We start from the raw sequence: 6000 nt of genomic DNA on the forward strand, positions 1-6000 counted from the left end.
ATCTGGTTGCTAGGGTCCAAACTACCCTAGCAACCATGCATTGATTTGAATTAGAGACTGGAATATAAATCACAGAGGACCTGAATTGAAAGATGTCTAATAAAAACATTACATTTGTAGCCTTACAGAGAATGAGTTTTTTAGATGGGGTGACCCCCATTTGAAAGCTGGAGTCAGAAAAAGGCAAATACAGTAATTCAAAAACTATAAAAAAGAAAAATGAAGGTCAATTGAACAGTTGTTTAAAATTAGCCATTCTATAATGTACTAAAAGTTTATTTAAAGGTGAATCACCCCATTAAAGGAACAGTTCCCGTGTAAAATAATGAATGTTTCTAATATTAGCCAAAAATTTAATGTATAAAGGTGGGAGTGACTGGATATCTAACATAACAAAACAGAACAGAACACTACTTCCTGCTTTTCAGCTCTCTTAACTCTTAGTCAGCGACTTTAAGGGGAGCCACATGGGACATAACTGTTCAGCGAGTTTGCAATTTGGTGCTGAGCGTTCAGCTCAGATTCAAAAGCAACAGTTATGACTCATGTGCCCCCTCCCTCAAGTCACTGATTGGTTACTGCTTGGTAACCAGGGTAACCAGTCAGTGGAAACCAAGAGAGCTGAAAAACAGGAAGTAGTGTTCTGTTCTGTTATTTTAGACATCCAGTCACTCCAGTCTGGCTAACTATTTTTGGCTAACTAACTATATTAGAAACATTTTGATTTTGCTCAGTCTATCTATTTATCTAGTTTTTTTTCTTTTTATACTGAACAATTCATTTAAGGATAGCTCTGAAGGTTTTACAGTGTGTTCCTTATGCTATTTTCATAAAATCTGTTTTTTAAATACACAATATGCCAGGAATCAACAGATACTTTCACTTAAATCCATAGTGAATGCTTCTGGTGGATTGTTCACCTCCCCATGGAATTATGCCAAGTGTCATTGCCCTTATGTTGGAGAGTTGCCCTGAGTAATGATAGTTTTTTTTTTACAAAAATAACTAAATAATATCAGGAAGAAGTTCTATTACATACACTGCACATGGATGAAAATGATAAAATAGACAATCTTTCTTCCCCTGGCCGATGGATCACTAAATGCTTTACAGATTTGCAAAAACTACAATAATTTGCTCAAATGAATAATTTCTCATTAACAATTGTTATTATATTCTGCCCTTAGTCACAATGGTATTATATCACTGGATCCTCATTTGTTTTATTGCTTGTTTGTTTTCAGCAGAATTGGCGGCGACATTGCTACATGCAAGCAGTCAAGGTGTCTATAATTTCCACCACTCCTCTTCAATTATTAACATGTTTTCAGGCACATATAAACACTCTGTTTGGTAACATCCCTAGATATGTGTGGGTGAAGCTGGAAAATCTCTGTAACCCAATAACTTTTTAACCTTTCATAAGTTTTTTCATGTGTTATATATTAATGAAGCTTTGATGAAGTGGATTGTACCAAAATGGTAAAGCACTTGCTTGTTGTCAATGTGTTCACTGTCCCTTTTGTCCACTGCGTAAAGGGATAGTTTTTATTAAAATTAGCATTTAGCATTATGTAGACAGCAGCGTTCATTGCAAAGTCATTGCAGTGGTCATCTGTTGTGTTATTTTTAATGATTTACTTAATTTGTTCTGCAGCTCTCAGGCTTTAAATTTAAAGTGCTATGAGGTTGGTATTGGTTTATTGCCCTAGCAACCATGGTGCAGTTCTGGAACCAGAATCAAAGATGAATAGTAGAGGACCTGAATAGAAGCAATAAATGTAAGTATTGTTGAACAATAACATTGAAGTCACACAGACAATAGGGCTCATTTACATCTACAGATGTAAATGACGCATGGTGCTGTGCAAACCCTGGTGCTACCATCGCCACCTGACTAGGTTGTAGCTCCAGGGCTCCCTCAATCGACGCAGTCAGTTGCATGCAAATGTCATTCGCAATGGCATGGGGCTAGACATATTATCAGTTTCTCAGGTGCCCCGAGTCATAAAACTTTTGCTCTGATAAACTTCAGTCACTCTTTCCTGCTGTACTGCAAGTTGGAGTGATATCACCCCCTCCCTTCCCCCACCCCCAGCAGCCCATCAGCAGCCCAGCAGCCCATCAACTAAACAATGGGCAGCTAATCAGATAGCAGCTATCTGACACCTCTGCTGGAGGATTTGTTTGCATTGCTAGCCCTAGTTTTAGACATGAGAAAAGCATCCAAGCTGGAAAACCCCTGCTTTTTTCCTGCTTGGGTGCTATTCTCTACCACTAGTTGGGGCTAATACGACCCATGTCGTAGTATATATAATATAATGGGAAGGGGTGAAACAATAGCTGCCTCAAAAAAGTTCCATCCTGCTGGCTCCTTCTAAAGCTCAGGATCAGGCACAATGCACTGAGATGGCTGCCTCCACACCAATATTACAGCTAAAAAAATTAATTTGTTGATTCAAGAATAAAAATTTAAATGGTAGAGTGAATTATTTGCAATGTAAATAGTGTAATTTAGAAATACAATGTAAACCATAGAAATCATGACAGAATCCCTTTAAGCAAAAAGCTTGCAAAAGATAGGATCATGCAAAAGTGCTGATCCTATCATTGGCCCTAGGGCCAATTTGGCATAATTTAACCTTGCGATTGGGTTGCTAAATGTGGCCCAAATCTGCTTGTTTTGTGACCTGCCAGTTAAGCAGATGTGGCAGTGTATAGCTGCATTTACATAACATGTTCTGTATTGCCACTCAGTAATATCTTAGAGGCAGTCTTGGAAAAAAATTCTACTTTCAAAATACATCAAATGAGAGTGTTCCTCAAGAATAATCCTGTGCTGAAGGGAGCAGATTGTTTTTTTTATATTTTACTTAATAATTACTTTATTTTACTAATAATATTTTACTCACTAATAATTAATTAATAAGGCAATTGAGTTAAAATAAGATAGAGTTCTAGTGTTTCTTTCCAGCTGCCCAGCTAGTTACAGTGATATCAGTAACCCCCCTCCTTTGTACTAGCTGATATGATGTAAACAGAGCCTTGTCTGGCCAGTCTGTCAACTAAACAATGGACACATAACAAGATAACCATTATCTCTGACACCTCTCCTGTATTCATGTGCCTGAACTGATAGAACGTGCCTGTCTGTCAGCTGTTAGGGCAAGGATAAGGGGCACAAGGGGCGGTGCAGTTGTGAAAACACAAAAGTATGCAATGAAGCATAAAGCCACATATTTATATACAAAAAGAGGTAGCCGGAGAGCACTTATTTCTTTAGTTTAAAAGATCATTTCTTTATTTTGCAGGCATTTACTGCAGTAAATGCCTGCAAAATAAAGAAATGATCTTTTAAACTAAAGAAATAAGTGCTCTCCGGCTACCTCTTTTTGTATTAGTAACCTTGGCATTCCAACACGGGGATTGCAGCACGTAGAGAAGCACACCCATACGGATGGATACATAAAGGACTCTTGTTATAGTTGGATAACCAGATATTTATATACTCATGCATACACCTACATACTAATATATATATATATATATATATATATATATATATATATATATATATATATATATAGTGAACAAGGACTCAGGGTTTTAGTGAAAAAACAAAAAAATGTTTTATTATTAAGCCTCAACGTTTCGATCCCCCACAGAGATCATCGTCAGGAGCAAAAACAAAATGGCCTGGCCGGTAAAAATGATGCTTGATGCCAATGTTATTAATAGGAAAAAACAGCAAGACTATAGGAAGGCCGGTATTTTTTTCCAGAAAAGGTGGCAACCCTACCTCCAGTATAAAAGAAAGTTTACAGCAGCTAGATATGGTAACGCCTAGGGAATTGTGATGGCTTGTTCATTCTCAGATGGGGATATGAATCCTCATTTATGAAGTGTACAGCAAACCACCATGTTTTTACACCCTTCCCTGCACATTGCACCCTTAGTGCTCCTCCCATCAATACAGTGCATCTTGCAATTGGCAGCACTGTATTCATGACTGATAGGTTGGAAGAGATACATGGATGTCCCCATTGATGCCCCCTAGCCAAAGGCAGGAATTAAGTTGAGGACTTCATTGCACCCACAGAACTGTGTCTTGTCCCTTGCACTAGACATGGGCACAAATTCAATGTTATGCTACTTTGGACTACAGCACTTGCGCCAATAGGATTAATAAATGAGACCTCTAATTTTAGGCAGTCTACATTGGCTGATTTTGACCGTATCCCACCTTTTAATAAAGGTGTAAGACAATAAATTAACTAAATTAGCTGAATCATCTGCATTTGTCTTAAGCCTATAAAAAATAAATAAGGTCCAAATTCTCGTGAGAACTTCAAGGAAAGTATCAGTAGACAATACCATACTTTTTATAATCTAAACATTTACAAAGGTTGAAGGGAGGGGATTATATACTGGTAATCCAATAATTATTTTTCACAACTAACAAACATGGAGTAGCTTCACTTCCCTTGTTTGCCCCTTTTTTAGTTCAAAAACGTACAAAAATCATAGATCAATTTCTAAGAAAACAGGGGGTATGCTGCCACTTAAATTATTAATTTTCACTATGTGTTATTTTGTCTTATAATAGTTTTGCCTTATAAATAGTTCTTTAGTGTGCCTCAAGTTAAACATTTTTTTCCTGCTCAGTCATGCTGTTCATCAGTAGTAGATTGCAAACTGCTGACTTATGCTAAGTCACTAAGTCAGCCACTTAGACCAGGTGTAATCTTTTAGCAACTCATTGCGTGATTGTGTTTGCAGTCAGAAAAACATGTTAGGTTGAGGAGCTCACAATCAAATTAATACATTTAACCACAAAAAAAAACAATTCTATTTGTGAAACATGAAACATCCACTGCAGCTTCAAAGATTTTGTTATAATACAGTTACAGAATCTTTTGCCAGAATGCTTGGGACCTGGGGCTTTCTAGATAAGGGATCTTTCTGTAATTTGGACCACCATAGCTTAAGTCTGCTAAAAATCATTTAATCATTAAATAAACCCAATAGGGTTGTTTTGCCATTAGTATGGATTCATGCAACATAGTTACTATCAAGTACAAAGTAGTTTTTAATTATTACCTAAAAAAAGGATATCATTTTTGGCATTCTGGGATTCTGAACTTTCTGGATAATGGGTTTCCAGATAAAGGATCCCATACCTGTACATAGTTACATAGTTAAATCAGGTTGAAAAATGACAAAGTCCATCAAGTCCAACCCCTCCAAATAAAAACCCAGCATCCATACACACCCCTCCATACCTTCACATTAATTATATATACTCATACCTATACTAACTATAAAGTTTAGTATAACAATAGCCTTTGATATTATGTCTGTCCAACAAATCATCCAAGCCATTCTTAAAGGCATTAACTGAATCAGCCATCACAACATCACCCGGCAGTGCATTCCACAACCTCACTGTCCTGACTGTGAAGAACCCCCTACGTTGCTTCAAATGAAAGTTCTTTTCTTATAATCTAAAGGGGTGGCCTCTGGTACGGTGATCCACTTTATGGGTAAAAAGGTCCCCTGCTATTTGTCTATAATGTCCTCTAATGTACTTGTAAAGTGTAACCATGTCCCCTCGCAAGTGCCTTTTTTCCAGAGAAAACAACCCAACCTTGACAGTCTACCTTCATAATTTAAGTCTTCCGTCCCTCTAACCAATTTAGTTGCACGTCTCTGCACTCTCTCCAGCTCATTTATATCCCTCTTAAGGACCAGAGTCTAAAACTGCCTTGCATACTCCAGGAGAGGCCTTACCAGGGACCTATAAAGAGGCATAATTATGTTTTCATCCCTTGAGTTAATGCCCTTTTTATACAAGACAGAACTTTATTTGCTTTAGTGGCCACAGAATGACACTGCCCAGAATTAGACAACTTGTTATCCACAAAAACCCCTAGATCCTTCTCATTTAAGGAAACTCCCAACACACTGCCATTTAGTGTATAACTTGCATTTATATTATTT

This window comes from Xenopus laevis, chromosome 5L (genome assembly GCF_017654675.1).
Source record: "Xenopus laevis strain J_2021 chromosome 5L, Xenopus_laevis_v10.1, whole genome shotgun sequence".
In the NCBI taxonomy this organism is placed as follows: domain Eukaryota; kingdom Metazoa; phylum Chordata; class Amphibia; order Anura; family Pipidae; genus Xenopus; species Xenopus laevis.